At 41.2% G+C, this 19,868-nt stretch overlaps 1 long non-coding RNA gene across 1 annotated transcript in view; it reads right to left on the reverse strand.

Annotated features, from left to right (window-relative positions):
* 2310016D03Rik (RIKEN cDNA 2310016D03 gene) overlaps nucleotides 1-19,868 on the reverse strand; it is a 56,800-nt gene that overhangs the window by 18,075 nt on the left and 18,857 nt on the right. The gene's annotated exons all lie outside the window — the stretch shown is intronic.

Genomic DNA, 19,868 nt, shown 5'->3' on the forward strand with positions numbered 1-19,868 from the left:
TATGCAACCTTTTACCATGCTCCCAATTTTGTATAAAGTCTCCGAGAGGAGCTAAATTGTAATGCTCTTTAGAACACAAACTTCCTTTTCAGCTTGGCTTTTCCTGCTGTGACACATTTCCTCCCAATTTCTTACTGTGTCTCCTCTCTGAGTGTTTTTTCTATAATGCCAATGGAAACCTACAAATACTGGATAAAGGTCTCTTTCTGTTCTTTCCCTCTCCAGGACGTCTCAGCCTTCACTATGGGCAACAGGTTCAGAAGAACAGCAATGTAGAAATGGCGACCTGCACACCTCCAGATTAGGACTGCAATCTAACCATGCTGTAGATAACATCCAACCTCACTTGGGATGTTCCTCACAGGGAACTCTTCAGTAAGGAGAATGAGGCTCAGAGAGATGAGATGCCTCAGAACTGGGCAGCGACCCAAGCCTGACTTCTTGAATTCATGAGATGGCACAGGCATCATTGTTATCCCCAGACATTACAGAGTCAGAGTGTGTAAATGGTGGCACTGCTGTGTGCTGGCCCTGTGGTGACCTCATTGGAACTCTTCTTTCAAACACCTCTTGCCTCAACTTTGGACTGTCAATCATGGTGGGAGCTTAATTTCTAGATGTTTGTGCTTAATAGGTTACCTGTGTAAAAACTACTATCATTGATCACTGACAGTGCTAGCCCATAGCTATATATCCAGGTCCCTCTTGGTCCTCTAGGACATGTATAGTTCTTTGAGGATACAGGGATGTCCCTTGGAGCCTAAAAGTGTGGAAGCCTAAAGTGTGGAAGTTTCAAGTGCTATGCCTATGAAGCACGAGGAAGAGCTCTAGGATGATGGGAACAGGACCGAGGTGCAGGGTGGAATCCTGTCCCATGTACACGATGGGTTCTGATGAGATGCAGAGCCAAAATTGATCCACTGCATGTGCATCAGGACGTGTGTCACCTTGTGACACCACACTGCCTTGCTAAAAGGCCCTCCTGCCTTTGTCATGTGCTCTCAAAACCACCTCTGGACTTTAGAAAAGGCCAACAATATGGGTGACCTGAATCAGTACATGGTCAGGATATACACCCTTAACCAGTACAGACTCAAATCCTTGACAGATAGCTGAAAGACACAGCTGACTGGTTCTGACAGCTACTCTGGAATTCTGGACAAGCTGTTTTCTAGAACTGAAGTGATGAAAGCTTGGGCTATAACATAATTCTGCCTTTGATTTTCCAGTTAATGTGTTCTTATGTAAAGACAGTCAGTTCTGTTTGGCTGCCTGAGATGCTGGGGTTTTCTGAGAATCTGTGAGTGAGGCCTGCCTAGTGCTACACATACCCCAGTATCAACATTCGTATGAGTGGAAAGAATCTGACTCAGAGATCTAGAATGTCCCCTAACCTGGGGAAGACTATTAGGACCCAGAGGAAGAACCCCACAGATCCTGCTAGCTACCCCATAGTCCTCATTATAATCAGTTCTAGTTACTTTAGCCCTGAGGGAGAGAAAAAAGTCCCTACAGTCATAGCTGAAAATAGCAACCATCAAAGCAATAGTAACTTCATCTTCCTTGCCGAAGTTACTCTGGTATGTGCTCAATGGAAACCACAATGCATTTTTCAATTTTAAAGTTGGGCATGACCCATCATGTGTACAAGCAGCCTGGACCACTTCACCCTCAAATACCCACTGCCTCAAAATGCCAATTATAGAATGGTACTGGAAAAAAAAACTGGCATTGTTCACTTACAGAGAAGTAAGTCAGCAGACCATTTAATTGGCTATGAGGTGGCAGCCTTAAAAGCTGATCACAGCCTTGCTTACAATCATTTTCTCTTTGAGAAAACATTTTTGCTTAGTGTCTTCTGAGAACACCAGTGAACAGCTGGTCATATTTCTGAGCTGGAGATGAAAGGATTCCCACATATTAAAGGAAGTAGATTTGTTTCTCTCCCTGGACTTGTACCATGGGCATAGTGAAGTGATCTTTCTTACCTTATTTCTAGAGTCGGATTCTAGCCTGGAGTACAAATTACTTAATGAGACACCTCAAAATGTGATGTATTTCACTGGTGGGTGGCTGTGCACAACAAGCCTTTCCATGGTTACATTCACCGACTTTGCTGTCAGTGTTCATCATAATCCTTCAAAGTAGAATAGATTCCAGGTTCTGGATGGTAGTATCTCAGGACCATGGTCAGCACTGGGCACAGCTGTTGCAGCTCACCGGCTGCACATGGCTTCTGACCAGTCCTGTGCTGAAATCTGAATGTGGACACACAAAAATGACTTACATGGATGGCTGTATTTGAGGCTGGTTTTGGGAGAAAGAGCCAAAGAGAACATAAAAGGAAGTGCCTGTCTTCGTGTGTTTGTTACTATACCCTCCAGTGGCTGAGGCCCTTAAAGCAAAGCCTACCAGCTAAAGACCAATGGAAATTTGCATTTTGAGCTTTTTTTTTTTTGATAGGCAACTGGGATTTCTTTTAAAGATAAAAATGTCACATAAAAGCAATAGGGTGTTTTTATTTTATATCTCCATCAAAAACTGGAAATGTGGTCTTCCTGGGGCCTCTGGATACAGAAAAGGGTTTTGAGTTGCGTGGTCCCTGCCTTGTCCACAGGGAATGTGGCTCCCACCTTTACCTTACTGGCCTGTCCCAATCTAAGAGGATAATGTGGCTTCAGGGCATGGTTTCCAACCACTTGTATCCTACCCTCAGAGAAAGCATGGCTTCGTACCTTACCCAGCACTGAGAGGGTGTAGTATGTTGGCCAGTTTTATGTCAACTTAGTACAACTAGAGTTATTAGAGAGGAGGTAGCCTCAATTGAGAAAATGCCTCCATGATATATGGCTGTAGGCAAGCCAGTAGGAGGTTTTCTTAATTAGTAATTGATGTGGGAGGACTCATTCCACCATGGGTGAGGCTATCCCTCTGTTGGTGGTCCTGGGTTCTATAAGAAAGCAGACTGCACAGGCCAAGGGGTGCAAACCAGTAAGCAGCATCCTCCATGGCGCGTGATTCAGCTCTTGCCTCCTGCTTCCTGCTCTGTTTGAGTTCTTGTCCTGACGTCCTTCAAGGATGAGCAATGATGTAGAAGCATAAGCCAAGTAAACACTTTCCTCCCCAAACTGCTTTGATCATGGCGTTTCTTCTTAACAATGATAATCCTAACTAAGCCTCCACTTTCCCCACCCACAGGGAAGGCACAGCTTCTCAATTATTTCCTTCCATGGTGAGGGTATGACTTTCCAGATGGGATTTTGGAAATGGGAGTCCAGATATTACTCAGGTCTCTTGTTAACATCATCTGCCTTCCACACGTAGGTCTGAGTTGACTATTTCTGATTCATGGTTGACTTAGCTATTATAATTTATAGAGACAGACTTCATAGTGGTTTATAAGTTGCCAAATATCCATCTGTCTTTGTTGGAGTGGGGGATTATTTATGGGGTGTAAAGGAGAGGAGGTGGAGAGAGGAGAGATTGTGAATAGACTGGCCCAGACTATCACTATTATGGTGAACCTGTCTGGTCAACACCATTCTCATAATGCTGTCTGAATCTCTCAACAAGCAGATTACACATGTCACCATCTCAATTTCTTCACAAGGAATCTGTAGCTGAAGGATGGCCTGCCTCCTAATGCTGAGTCTTGCTCGGGTTCAGATGGTAACAGGATGATAACTTTGACTTTAAAATCACAGTGGCAATCCTGTGGTCTGTCCATGATCACACAGGCTCTGGGGGGACTTTTCAGATTGACTGAATGCAATTTGTCTATCCCTGATTTAAGAACACAGGATGGCAAAAGCTTGTTGCATGTGAATTTTCTTTATCTTCACTTCAAAATAGAATTGAACTTGCTGCTGTTTGATTCAGAGCAGGTGTCTAGGGGGCATTGCTCATAGCTGCTGTAGGTGTTGATAACACACCTGATATCAGCATTTTTCTTTCATGAAAATGAAGTAAGGTGAACTTTTTCTCCCCCAAATTACACCAGCATGTGAGAAAATTGGTTTTGTGTAATTGTGAATTGTAGACACTGCATGTTATGTTGGGAGTTTAATGAAAACCTCAGGAGAGATGCTTCAACCTTCACTTCACAGCAACTACTCTCTGCTCACTGAAACAGCAAACTGTCTGGAGAATGCAGTAACAGACCTCAGCATGTTTTCATGGGTACCTTCCAGGTCCTTGGGCTGGCTCAGGACCCCCTGAGATGCCAGTCCTGGGTGGTATGGAAAGCTGAACCCTGTTGTGCTCCAGGATTCGACCTGATACCTCAACTCCAGGGCATCCTCTATATTGCACCCCTGAGTCCTTCACTAGAAAAATAAAACAAAAAGCAGTTTCAAAAGTCAACCAGCATGTCAAGCAGTTAATACTCAACATTCAAGTAGAAAAGCATGTACTGAGAAGCTAAGGGTACACCCAGGCCAAGGGTCAGCTGGGTGTTGTTGGAGCAAGGCTGCCTAGGAAGAGGAGTGCTATCCTGAGACGGTGGCACAGCCGGCATCTAATGCTGTGTTAGGACAGGTGATGAATGGGAACACAGAGCACGCAGATGCGACAAGACCAGTTGAGAATCAAAAGGAACAGGAGAGCCAGAAATGTATATGCAGGGAGGCTACCACAGAAGACAGCTATGACTGTTTAACACACAAAGGCATTGTGTCACCTTCCTTCCTTCTAGAACATTCTGATAAAAGAAATTTTGTACAGTCATCTAAAAATATGCTAGTATTCAGAAGAAATGCCTTTGTCGGGCCTTGTTTATAGACATGGTGGCTACACATTTTCAGGCTATTTAAAGGAATGAGTGGTTGTTTGATGATTTTTCCTGGGTTGAGCTAAAGAAATGTCTTATCATCCCAGATAGAGACCAGAGACCAGAGTAAGGTTTCAATCCAAGTCCAAGTTGGTGATCAGTGAGTTCTTTCAGAATTGCATGCAGACTCCTATGTATGGATACTTCTCAGCATCTACAGCATATAGAAGGACCATCTCCAAGTACTTGTTTGCTTCTATATAATCCACAGAAAGGGTTAAGGCCTGTTGAGGATCTCGTAAGAAACTCATGAGACTCATGGGACTGGCTTCCAGGATGGAGATATTGGCTCCTGTGGATTCCCACAGCTGCACAGATTTAATATGGAGATGATCTTGCCCAACATCAGGAAGCAGCTAAATTATAATGGTCTAATTAAAGAGATAGCTGCTTATTCGTCTCATTGTGATTACTCACTTCATGTCAAGGTGACAAGGTTTCACTTGCTGATCTCTGTTGAGTCCCTATACATTACCACACCACCCTGAACCCTGCCTGCTAATCTCACATTAGCATTGCTTCTGAGACCTGCATAGGAAGAACCCTTACCATTTGGTGGATCACCTTCCCTTGCATAACCCCCCAACATATCCCCGCCAGAGGTGGATGTTCCTATACCAGACTGATTGGCCCATCCTTTCTTCCTTTTAGTGCTCAAATTCAAGCTCTGGCAGGACACAGGTCACATTGTCACCTACACCAGCAGGTGAGGAGGATAATTGGCATAGAGGTCAAATTAGAGTAAACTTGTACCCTGAACCCAAAGGCAGCCTTCAGAAAGGATGCTACTTCTAAAGTAAGGGCGTGGAGCACTGAATTTTTCAGCAGTGCTGCAGATGACCCCAGTTCCCTTCCAGAGACTTCTTTCTGGAGGGGTGGTGTAGAAGGCTGGGCATACTTGTAGACACTGGGCTCATGCTGTGGACAGAGGCTCATGCTGTGGACAGATCAGAGCACTGCATTTGGATGTATGCTCTTGGTTCTTGATATCCCCTCCTTCTGTACAAAATTTTAACCCATTGTCCACAGGAAAGAAAGGGAAACCTAGCGCACATGTGAAGGAAGAAGAGGGAGATGGAAGAAGAAAAGGAGGAACTCTGGAAGCATGCCATGTTGCAGTTGACCAGATACAGGCATTATCTACCTGTGCATTCTGCAGAGCTCACCAATTGTTTATACATCTCATGATGAAGACATTTGTTACCTTTTTCAAACAAGACAGTCACCTTTGACCCCCATCCTTGGCACTGTGAGAAGATGGCTAAGCTGAAACCTCTTTCTACTTAATGCCTGGACACAGTATGAGAGGTTTCTGGGGGTTGCTTGAATTTCCTGCAAGCTTTGTGGGTGAATTGGACATGGGCAGCTGGGCATGGGATACTGGTTTTGGTGTGGGGAGCACTCACTGTACACAGGAAAGCAGAGTAGTTGTTACATTTTTCTTCTACAATGAAGCTCCGAGCTCAGGTCCTTCCACTCAGTGGGGATTTGGCAGTCTTTAAAGCTACTCATTTCTGACTCAGACATTTCTTTTCATGATACCCGTATTCAGTGCATTACCAGGAAAACATCTGCACTGCCTGGGCGGGGAGCTAGATTGAAATTACATTCTAGAAGAAAGAACATGATATGCTTTCTGTAGGAAGTGTTACTTGTGCGAACTGGAGGAGAGCAGTGTTAGGAACAAGTGAAAGTCTGCCATTGTCCTCATCCTCTTATCTGTGTATCAAGTGTTAGCAGGCGTCAGAGCACAGCCGAGGTTTCACTCTGATAGGACCTGCTGGGCTTCTGCATCACACTCTTTGCTGTCTCGGCTGACTCCCGCTGCTGGCTGCTCAGGCTGCATGCAGGTGAGACAGACTGCTCCCAGCAATAGTCTACAAAAACATTTATGTATTTCAGTTTCTCTGGAATATTGAATACTGCAGGGATCCAGGAGAAATAGCACCCCAGGCAAAGGAGGGCTCAGTGAAGGCAGGGCACAATGGGCAAACAGGAGGGAAGATGAAGACGGTGGTGATCTTGGAACCATGCAAGTGTTTCCAGAACTCTTTTAGCAAAACTATCATTACATTTTACATCTGTTTGAGGAAAGGGACGAGCTGCACCCCTCACTCTTCTGTAAGCAACCTCACTCCACTGCCGAGGACGGAACACACATGGCTCAGTCATCCCCACTAGTGTCCATTGCCTCACCTTAGCCCACTGTATGTTAGAACCCAACATCTGGGTTTTAGGGAATTATAGCAGAAAAATTCACAGCAGCCTATCAGAAGGGCCAGCTCCCATGAGAAGGCAGAATAAGGAAATCCCCTCATATCTTCCCATATAGAAGAAAAGATGGAAAGAGTCTATTATTATTGGTTAGAGTCTGAATATGTCACCCAAAACTTAATACATTAAACCTTAATCATAATACAATGATGTCATTATTGTTTGATTAAGGTAACTGCAAAAGCTCGGTTGTTTAGGGATTGATGCCCAGCAGGTGAAGAAAACCTGCTAGGAAAGTAGAAGCTAGTTGGAGGAAATGGGGAAATGGGGCCATGAGTGGAAGATGGTATTTTGTACTTGATGTCTTCCTTCCTTTCTGCATTTCTGCTTTCTTGCCACCATGAGGTAAGCATATCCATCCTGCCGTATGCCACCCACCCTGATATTTTTTCCCTTATCATAGGCCTAGACACCCTAACTTTAATCTGTGAGACAAACTAGTCTTCCTTCTTGAATTTTTCATATTTCGTTATAGGAAAAAAAGGATGATCAATACAGAAGGCTAGTCCTAATTAAAGCACAATGGCCTAGCCTGTCAGAAAAGCTTGAGGCTACCCTTAGCATATTTAGTCATTTTAAGTGATGTGACAGCAAAGCACTAAGACACCATCTTGAAAGCAGACAGCAGTCCCTACCTGATATCAGACCTGCTGCCACTTTGCCCTTGGTCTTCTGAACTCTGAGAAATGTGTTTCTGCTCTTTATTATGTGGCCTGTCTATAGTGTTTAGTATAGTAGCATAAAGGAACGAAGACAGTGCCCATCCCACCTCTACCCTGCTCCTTTTGCCATCTCAAGTTTCCATGGAGAAATGCCCTGATGAGTAGATGCTGTCTGATTCCTGCATCACAGATATAAACCAATGGCACCATTGAAACTCTGTCTGTGGTAAGACTGTCCTTTGCAGGAATCCTTGGATGACCTCACAGATGGGCTTCAGACTGGAGTGGTGGGGTGACAACTGAAGGGTGGGCTGAAAACCCACATGAGCATGTACAGGAGGATACAGGCCCATGTATATATGCTCAGTGAATAATTTCTGGAAAATTATTTTTCCTTTTTGACTTAGACACCTGCAAAGGAAATGTGTTTTACACCAGGGAACCTATGACATTTCAACCCAAGGGTAAAGTATAAGAGTAAAATCTCATCAAAATCATAGCCGGGGTGGGGGTGGGGGATGAGTCTAAGGAGGAGAGAAGCCTAGGCCACAGGATGAGTTCAATGGCTGAGCCAAGAAAAGGTAGTTAGTCTATCTGTAGCTCCACTGAGATTTTTTTAAAACCCCACAATTCCATTATAACATGAACATTTGACTTGGAAACAAGCAACAGCTTCATTGCTGTACCGTGTGTGCTATTAATTTAAATTGCTTAAACGCATTTCTCATGCATTAGTAATAAAGCTAGACTAAATTACAATCCTTAATTTTTTGCTGATGTTTTTATTGCATGGTGATATATGGAAATTTGCAGATCACTGAGAGTTTTAATTCATCTCTTTCCCTTGTCAGCCTCTGGGGACAGGAAAAATAACAGGAAAATCAAATTCTCCTGGCACGTTAGAATGACAAGCCTTAGGGAAGAATCTACCTAGTTTATAACCTTAGAGCAAAACAAACAAGGGGGATTTATAATTTCCAATGGGCTCTATAACAATTTATATCTGTGAAATCTTTCATGTTATGAAACATCTTTAAGAATGGATATTTTCTAATTTTTGTCTGTTTGTTTTGTTTCATTTTGTTCGTTTTTGAAAACAAGTTTTCTCTGTGTAACAGTCCTGAATGTCTTGGAATTGTCTTTGTAGACCAGGCTAGCCTCAAACTCAGAAGAGATCCGCCTGCCTCTGCCTCCCAAGTGCTTGGACTAAAGGCCTGGACTACCACTGCTTAACTTCTAATATTTTGAATTGGTTTCAGATTTGCAGAAAAGCTACACAAAGAGAGTGGTGAGTTCACACAGGCCTCACACCCAGTTACTAACATTGCTGATGGTGTTAATACACAGGACACACAACGCTCCATTAGTGAATTAGCATTGAGATTGCTGTGAACTGAAGAACAAACTATTTCAGATTCCTTTAACTCTCCTTAATGTGCCTTTGTGATTCAACACCCTGACTAGAGCATCAGAGGACAGGAGTCCTGTCTCCTCTCAGGCTTCCCTTGTTTTCTGTCAGTGCTGTTGTGGTGTGTATATAATACGCTCATCCCCCAAGTTTTGGTGGGCTGACATTTCATCACTGGTTTGAGGTATGGAAAGGTTTGTAATGTGATCTGACTCTCGAGTTTAGAGGTATGGACACTGGGATGATTTAGGATAATGAGGCCGGTGAGGGAGGCCCCATGATTGTGACTTTGTGAAGATGGCGATCACATATGAATGCACATGCTACCACATCAGGTGGTGCCCTCACCGTCTGTCTCATGGTCCTTCCATCAAAAATCTCATCACCAGCTACCACCATTAGCCTTAGGCCTTTGGAAACATGAGCACAAACAAACTGTTCTTTATATTGTATTTGTCTATTGTATTACATTGCAATGGAAACCAGGTAAATATTGCCCTTTAAGTTTACAGGACACACTGTTGGTTTTGTATTATGTCTCCAAATTAGATTTTTCTGAATTTTTTTCATGCTGCAAGTGAGATCATACACTTTGAGGAGAAGGTGGAGGGAATAAGATCTTACTGAGAACGGAGCTTCTAGTAAGGCTTAGTGATGTCACTGAGCATGCCACATGCTCTTTCCAGAGTCACACTTGTAGGTTCTCCATGATGAAGTCATACCCCAGTTCACTGTTCTTTGCTGTTCTGCAGAGGAAGCCTGAATGTACAGTTAAGAGCAGAGGTTACCTATACAGTGCCACCAGTGGGCAGAGCATCTACAGTTATTATGAAGAATCCTTCCATCAAAAGGCTCTCTTGTACATTGTTTTACATGGTGTGGTACAAGCACACACACACACACACACACACACACACACACACACACACACGCACACAGAGAGAGAGAGCTTCCTCCCCTACTACCCCACACACTCCTCCACGCAGTAAGATGAAGCTGTTAAGGCTGAGAACAATCTGAGCATACATTCACTCAACATTTACTTGTTACAGCTTTTAGTAACCAAGAAGGAAATGTAATACACATTTAAGCTTTCTCTTCAAAACACAATTCACACGCTTATGAAGAATGAGGAGTTCCATATTAGGCAAAGTAGCTGGGCTGGGCAATGAAACTGAAAATATGCTGGCCCTGAGTTTGGCATTGGAGGTCCCTGGGATTCTGAGAATGGACAGACCAGTGAGGAAGGATGTAATTCTTGGGAGGGACACTCATACATGCTTTCTGGAAGTCTACTGGGCAGAGTACACGAAATGAGTATTGACTGGGGGAAAGAGGGAAATGGGAAACAGCAATGATTAGCAGTCACATTGGGAAATAAATTATGCACCACATGGACGTACCTATGGCAAGTTCACTGTTCTTCTCTTTGGCTCGACTCATTGCAGGTCCCAAGAGCTACGTCCCAAAGGAGGGATCTGTGATCCACAACTCTGTAAGTCCTTCTGGGGCAGTCTTGTCAGGATTTTAAAGAATGCACATACTCTGAGTATAACAAGCAAGCAACCGCATTTAAACAATGCCTCCTTTCAGTGGGAATTTCCTAATGTGTCTAGCTGTGAACGTCTAAAGCTTGTTGACATGCACAGTCTGCAGTGTGTGGTGCCCGGGAGACACCTCCACTATGGTACAGGATACGACCAACATGCTTTGAGGCATCTGATAGATGTGTGACTAGGAAGTAATAATGAGAGGCCGACAAACCCAATTCAAAGAATGGAAGGCAAGAAAGAGCCAAGGTAAATGTTCACACCAGGAAGGAAAAAAGAGGTTCTGCAACCCTGAGGGGAGAAGGGCACAAGGGTGATGGGGCTTCCAGGACAACGTTGGACATCTTAGCTCCTCACAGAGCCTGAACTTGTTCTTGTGGGTAGTCCCAATGCAGCAAAGGCTCATTAAATGCTAGCTGTTTTTGTTACCGCACTCTCAGATTGGCTTAGAATAAAAAAGTGATTCAACACAGAATTTTCTAGAAAACTTTAAAAAGACAAGACTTATCTCTTATCGAAATTTGTACTTGAACAGAATTCAAACAAAACTCATCTCTGGCTTCATGGCTATATCAGAAATAAGAGTGGGGTCCAGACCAGGGCACTGAGCATCAAAATGCCAGTTCCTGTCATATACACTGAGCATCAAAATGTCAGTTCCTGTCATATACGACTTTCCAAAATTTGAGCAGATAGGATTGTGACAAAGGTTCAGGATCTGATTCCTAATTCATTAATTCTAGTAATTTCTGCTGTTACACAATTTTTCTCTAATCGTATTTAATGGAAATAAAATCAAGTAGACTAATTGCCTAATGCAAATGTAAAATAGAAGCAACAAATTTGTATAAAAAGCAATACTTTAACATAAGCTCAAGTAAAATAAATGTTTATACATGTTAATGCTTTTGAATGTTATTAAGTAAAATATGACATGAAATAAATTAATTCAAAATAATCAAATTTAATTTACTTTTTCCATTAAAAATACTCCAGTTATTTTCCAATTAATTGTTTCTCTAAAAACATGTGATTTTAAAAATTCATTGCATGTGTGCATATTTTCTTTTTTGTCTTCCTTCATTCCTTTCTTTTTCTCTCTCTCTTTCCCTTCCTTCCTTCCTTCCTTCCTTCCTTCCTTCCTTCCTTCCTTCCTTCCTTCCTTTCTTTCTTTCTTTCTTTCTTTCTTTCTTTCTTTCTTTCTTTCTTTCTTTCTTTCTTTCTTTCTTTCTTATGCCACAGGTGTATATCAGAAGATAACTGTGGGATTCAGTTCTTTCCTGCTAAATTATGTGGGTTCCAGGAACTGCCCTGCCTTGGATAAAGGCATCAGCACCCACTGTTTCCATGCTCCAGAAGAATCCTCTGATGAATGAACAAATCCTCTGATGGCTCACTATTTCTTGGCGAACAGTGTTTTCATTGGCCAAAAACTAGGAAGCAAGAAAGCAGGATTCCTGGTGTACAGAAAACAGAGCAGACTGTTGACAGAGGTTTCATGTGAAGCAACCCAAATCACAATACAGCCATGTAGATTAAAGTGATTTCTAAATGTATGTTCCTGAGGTCACAGGGACCACTGTAGTTCTTAGTTGTAATAAACTGTAAGTATATAGATTTAATGCCTTTCTTTAATATTTCCAGAATAATTTAGTTTTCCTCAACATTTTCCTGTTCCAAAAAACTTGTTCACAGAACTTCTTGTAGCTTACTATCAGTCAAAACACACTGGCCAGCATGTTTGTACTCAATGTATTGTTGTTGTTGTTGTTGTTCAGTGAACATTTCTTGTTGTATTACCATGGTCTACCAATGTAATTCATGAACCAGGATGTGAATACAAATTTCATGAGTCAAAGGCCTCCGGGAACACTCGCCATCTGTGTTAAGCATGGGATACCAGCTCCCATAATGAAATTTACAGTACAACCCCAAACAAGAGAAAAGATCCTTGACAACGTTTAACACCTGGTGTATTACTTACCTTTGTGACCAGATAGTAGACAAAAAAAGTAACTTCACTTAGAAGTGTATATTTGGGTTCATAATTCAGGGAATAGGGTCCTTAGTGGTGGGAGAAGCAAGGTCCAGGAGGGTCTCCTGGCTGAGGAAGCAGGCACTAGCTCACCTTTGGATGGATCATAAACCAGAGAAAGAAATGTGGGCCCCAGCTTCCTTTCTCCTTCACTCATGTTCAGGGTCAATTTTCTCTCCACAGTTAGACCTGTCTGTTGGTGGAAGCAGCCTCACTGAGGCACCTAGGAGAATAACTAACTCCTGGGTGATTTCTGGATCTGGTGTAATGGTTTGAATGAAAACGGCCTACATAGCCTCATAGGGAGTGACAATATTAGGAGGTGTGGCCTTGTTGGAGGAAGTATGGCACTGGGAGTGGGTTCTGAGGTTTAAGAAACTCAAGCCAGGCCTAATGTCTTACTCTCTCTTCCTGCTGCCTGCCAAATTAGATTTAAACCTTTCAGCTCCTCACTTGCATCATGTCTGCCTGCACAATGCCATGCTTCCTCTCATGGTGGCAATGGGGACTAAGCCTTAGAACTGTAATCCAGCCCCAAGTAAATGATTTCCTTTATAAGAGTTGCTGTGGTCACAGTGTCTCTTAAACAGCAATAAAACCCTAATTAAATCATCTCGTCAAATTAAAAGTGACCATCAACCCAATGAACATCAGCTGTAACATCTGAGATATATGAGTGTCACTGGCGGGATAAGCAGGTCCTCACACACACGTCTCCTAGGAAACTAGGAATTGTTCCCACCCGGACACAGGCCAGTAATTGTATATGTATTATTTCTGCCAGAAAGCAGTGTGACTTTTCCTATTGTCCCATAAATCATCAATGGGTCTTGGAAATTTGCTGTGCTCTCTGAGAGCGTTTTACTCTCAAACATTTTTTCATTAAAACACACACAACCTGGAAGGAGATATTGTGCACAGGTGCCTTAGAGTCAGAATGTACTTCTTGAAGGAAGCAATATATTCATTTGTTAGAGCTAAAGAACCGGCAGTGCTGTAGAATTAATATGCCTTTGCAGTGAGAAATCATTCTGCTCATTTAGAGATTAATAAAGAAAAAAAAAAGAACTCTTTAGTAACAGCATGTGACTGGTTCAGGCTAATGCACAGAAAAGAACTAGCCTCAAATACTAAAGTTTTCCAGCTTATAAGACCGTAAGATTATACTCTTCACATATGATGTCATTTACAAATCTTCATGTCCCAGCCCCAGGTTACACTTCGACAATTTAAACAGAAGCAGGAGACTACAAGTCTGGGCTCTAGGGAAGATGGGAGATTTATAAGTAAAAGACATAGCCAGAATTATTTTTGAAGCACACAGTGTTTTTTGTTTGTTTGTTGATTGGTTGGTTGGTTGGTTGGTTTTGTGTGTGTGTGTGTGTGTGTGTGTGTGTGTGTGTGTGTGTGTGTGTGTGTGTGTTTGAATAGTTGTTACCTGTTACTTAGGGCCATTTTTTCCACCTGGTAGAATTACACTTTTCCTGATAAGATCGAAGAGAACTTAGTGGCATAGCTTAATTTAATGACGTCTGTGACCCTGTGCTGTCCCTTGAGATGTCCATACTCTCTGATAGAAGGATGAGCCAAATGGCTTGCCTCCTTTCATTATGGGAATGGAGCCTTAGAAGAAGTCCATCTTGGTGAACAAACATTAATAGAAACAATTTCTCAGCAACCCCAAACTTCAAGTATGGTACAATACTTTCCCTACAGTTTCTAACAAGTCTGATTGCTATTCTATTTGTCTTCCTGTCACATAGGAGGCAGCATCCCTTTAACTAAATTCTCCTCTGTGTAACTTAATATTTCCTAAGCAACATTGTTCATAAGTCCTTTATAGCATTAATTTTAACTACTTTAAGTTTCTCCTGCATCAATAGGTCATACATTCTAGAAATCCACAATTTCCATGGAATTATTCTACCTTCTTTCTGTATGAATATCAATAGTTAAAATCAGGTATTCAGGATGCACTTAAAGAGATTTGATTTCTGCAAAGCATACCTACTAGTACAAGCTAGATTTATAATGCTTATTTTTATTTCTATGACATTCGTGATAACTTTATACTGTACAAAGAACAATGACACTATGATATTGATGATGAAATATAGAATTTCAAAGGTCTAGAAACTGTATAGCAGCAAGGAGTGGAAGGGATGGTAGAGTCTATAGTTTCCTAGGACTGAGTGGCCAAATGACAAAAAGCAATACAGGAGACAGATGCTTAAAGACAGACTGATAGACAATATTCAAATTGAAACAGGCATAGATAAGTTTATTGTAAGCATGAATCACCAAAGCTGATGGAAAAACACAAAATAAAATCTAAAGATCCTGAATTGCCAACCCACAAAGGGTCAAATGGAGAAATGTGTATCAGTCATAATTAGGAAGGTGATTAAGGGTTTCCTAATAAGTTAAAGGCCCAGGAAAGTTAATGCATCAGAATGAATGTAGCTTCAGGTTACAGAGTTACCAGGCTATATAATGTTTAGCTTTTGAAAAGTCGCTTGAAATAGATTGCCATTAAAATAGGTTCTACCTACCTCAGGAGATTAAAAAACCCTCTATCATTCACAATGTGAATTCCCACAGCCCAGGAATAGCACACATCTTTATTGGCTCCCTAAGATCCCTCCTTGCTTCCCTGCTTTGAAGCCTACAGTGATCTCAGGTTCCCTATTGTCTTGCATCCCTGGGCATTGCATACATGGAAATTCTGCTCTACACATAGCCCTAAGGTACTCTATGCCAATGGATACATTTACAAACAGAATGAAAACAAAGACATTTCACCAACATTAAAAACTGTAAAACAGGGGCTTTGCCAGAGCACCTGGGGGAGCCCTCTTTGTTCCCAGATCCCATTGAGACTAGTCTGCACAGGTGAGAGTGTGGGCTACAGAAGCTAACAGCTTCTGGGACAGGCCCTGTTTCGGGACTTCATCTTCTGCCAGGAGCCAGGTCTGAATGCCAGATATCTATGCACCTTCCCTGCAAGAGGAGAGCTTGCCTGCAGAGAGTGTTTGTAACCCCTGAAACTCAGGAGAGAGCTAGTCTCACAGGTCTGCTGATAGAAGATAACAGAATCACTAGAGGAACAAGCTCTAACCAGAGACAACTATAACAACTAACTCCAGAGATTACCAGAGGGCGAAAGGCAAATGTAAGAATCTTACTAACAGAAACCAAGACCACTCACCATCATCAGAACCCAGCACTCCCACCTCAGCCAGTCCTGGGCACCCCAACACACCCGAAAAGAAAGACCCAATTTAAAAGCATATCTCATGGTGATGGTAGAGGACATCAAGAAGGACTTTAATAACTCACTTAAAGAAATACAGGAAAACACTGCTAAAGAGTTACAAGTCTTAAAATAAAAACAGGAAAACACAACAAAACAGGTAGAAGTCCTTAAAGAAAAACAGGAAAACGCAGCCAAACAGGTGATGGAAATGAACAAAACCATACTAGACCAAAAAAGGAAAGTAGACACAATAAAGAAAACCCAAAGTGAGGCAACACTGTAGATAGAAACACTAGGAAAGAAATCTGGAACCATAGATGCGAGCATCAGCAACAGAATACAAGAGATGGAAGAGAGAATCTCAGGTGCAGAAGATTCCATAGAGAACATGGGCACAACAATCAAAGAAAATGCAAAATATAAAAAAGATCCTAACTCAAAACATACAGGAAATCCAGGACACATTGAGAAGACCAAACCTACTGATAATAGGAGTAGATGAGAATGAAGATTTTCAACATAAAGGGCTAGCAAATATCTTCAACAAAATCATAGAAGAAAATTTCTGAAACCTAAAGAAAGAGATGCCCATGAACATACAAGAAGCATACAGAACTCCAAATAGACTGGATCAGAAAAGAAATTCCTCCCAACACATAATAATTAGAACAACAAATGCACTAAATAACGATAGAATATTAAAAGCAGTAAGGGAAAAATGTCAAGTAACATAAAGGCAGGCCTATCAGAATTACAACAGATTTTTCACCAGAGACTATGAAAGCCGGAAGATCCTGGACAATTGTTATACAGACACTAAGAGAACACAAATACCAGCCCAGGCTACTATACCCAGCCAAACTCTCAATTACCATAGATGGGGAAACCAAAGTATTCCACAACAAAACCAAATTTACACATTATCGTTCTAGAATCCAGCCCTTCAAAAAATAATAACAGAAAAAAAAATACAAGGACAGAAACCACACCCTAGAAAAAGCAAGAAAGTAATCCTTCACCAAAACCTAAAAGAAGACAGCCACAAGAACAGAATGCCAACTCTAACAACAAAAATAATAGGAAGCAACAATTACATTTCCTTAATATCTCTTAATATCAATGGACTCAACTGCCCAATAAAAAGACATAGACTAAAAGACTGGCTACACAAACAGGACCGAACATTTTGCTGCTTACAGGAAACATATCTCAGGGAAAAAGACAGACACTACCTCAGAATGAAAGGCTGGAAAACAATTTTCCAAGCAAATGGTCTGAAGAAAAAGCTGGAGTAGCCATTCTAATATCTAATAAAATCGACTTCAACCCAAAGTTATCAAAAAAGACAAGGAGGGACACTTCATACTCATCAAAGGTAAAGTCTTCTAAGAGGAACTCTCAATTCTGAATATCTATGCCCCAAATACAAGGGCAGCCATATTCATTAAAGAAACTTTAGTAAAGCTCAAAGCACACATTGCATCTCACACAATGATAGTGGGAGACTTCAACACACCACTTTCATCAATGGACAGATCGTGGAAACAGAAACTAAACAGGGACACAGTGAAACTAACAGAAGTTATGAAACAAATGGACTTAACAGATATCTACAGAACATTTTATCCTAAAACAAAAGGATATACCTTCTTCTCAGCACCTCATGGTACCTTCTCCAAAACTCACCATATAATTGGTCAAAAAACAGTCCTCAACAGATACAAGAATAATGAAATTGTCCCATGCATCCTATCAGATCATCATGGACTAAGGCTGATCTTCAATAACAACATAAATAATAGAAAGCCAACATTCACGTGGAAACTGAACAATACTCTTCTCATTGATACCTTGGTCAAGGAAGGTATAAAGAAAGAAATTAAAGATTTTTTAGAGTTTAATGAAAATTAAGTCACAACATACCGAAACTTATGGGACACAATGAAAGCATTTCTAAGAGGGAAACTCATAGTTCTGAGTGCCTCCAAAAAGAAAGTAGAGAGAGCACACACTAGCACCTTTACAACACACCTAGATGCTCTAGAACAAAAGGAAGCAAATTCACCCAAGAGAAGTAGATGGCAGAAAATTATCAAACTCAGGGGTGAATTCAACCAAGTGGAAACAAGAAGAACTATTCAAAGAATCAACCAAAAGAGGAGCTGGTTCTTTGAGAAAAACAACAAGATAGATAAACCCTTAGCCAGTCTCACTAGAGGGCACAGGGACAGCATCCTAATTAACAAAATTAGAAATGAAAAGGTAGACATAACAACAGATCCTGAAGAAATCCAAAACACCATCAGATATTTCTACAAAAGGCTATGCTCAACAAAACTGGAAAACCTGGAATAAATGGACAAATTTCTAGACAGATACCAGGTACCAAAGTTAAATCAGGATCAGGTTAATGATCTAAACAGTCCTATATCCCCTAAAGAAATAGAAGCAGTAATTAATAGTCTTCCAACCAAAAAAAGCCCAGGACCAGATGGGTTTAGTGCAGAGTTCTATCAGACCTTCAAAGAAGATCTAATTCCAGTTCTTCACAAACTATTCCACAAAATAGAAGCAGAGGGTATTCTACCCAATTCATTCTATGAAGCCACAATTACTCTGATACCTAAACATCAGAAAGACCCAACAAAGATAGAGAACTTCAGACCAATTTCCCTTAGGAATATCGATGCAAAAATACTCAATAAAATTCTCGCTAACCGAATCCAAAAACACATCAAAACAATCATCTGTCCTGACCAAGTAGGTCTCATCCCAGGGATGCAGGGATGGTTTAATATACACAAATCAATCAATGTAATCCACTACATAAATGAACTCAAAGACAAAAAAACCACATGATCATCTCCTTAGGTGTGGAGAAAGCATTTGACAAAATCCAACACCCATTCATGATAAAAGTCTTGGAAAGATCAGGATAAAAGCAATCTACAGCAAACCAGTAGCCAACATCAAAGTAAATGGTGAGAAGCTGGAAGCAATCCCACTAAAATCAGGGACTAGACAAGGCTGCCCACTTTCTCCCTTCCTATTCAACATTGTACTTGAAGTCCTAGCCAGAGCAATTCGACAACAAAAGGTGATCCAGGGGATACACATTGGAAAGGAAAGAAGTCAAAATATCACTTTTTCAGATGATATGGTAGTATATATAAGTGACCCCAAAAATTGCACCACAGAACTCCTAAACCTGATAAACAGCTTCAATGAAGTAGCTGGATATAAAATCAACTCAAACAAGTCAATGGCCTTTCTCTACACAAAGGATAAGCAGGCTGAGAAAGAAATTAGGGAAATAACACCCTTCTCAATAGTCACAAATAATATTAAATACCTTGTCCTGACTCTAAGGAAGTGAAAGATCTGTATGATAAGAATTTCAAGTCTCCAAAGACAGAAATTAAAGAAGATCTCAGAAGATGTAAAGATCTTCCATGCTCATGGATTGGCAGGATCAATATAGTAAAAATGGCTATCTTGCAAAAAGCAATCTACAGATTCAATGCAATTCCCATCAAAATTCCAACTCAATTCTTCAACGAATTGGAAAGGGCAATCTGAAAATTCTGCATCTGGAATAACCAAAACCTACGATAGCAAAAACTCTTCTCAAGGATAAAAGAGCCTTTGGTGGAATCACCATGCCTGACCTAAAACTATACTACAAAGAAATTGTGATTAAAAACTGCATGGTACTGGTATAGCGACAGACAAGCAGACCAATCAAATAGAATTGAAGACCCAGAAATGAACCCACACACCTATGGTCACTTGATCTTTGAAAAGGGAGCTAAAACCATCCAGTGGAAAAAAGACAGCATTTTCAACAAATGGTGC

This window comes from Mus musculus, chromosome 12, assembly GCF_000001635.26.
Source record: "Mus musculus strain C57BL/6J chromosome 12, GRCm38.p6 C57BL/6J".
Taxonomy (NCBI): Eukaryota; Metazoa; Chordata; class Mammalia; order Rodentia; family Muridae; genus Mus; species Mus musculus.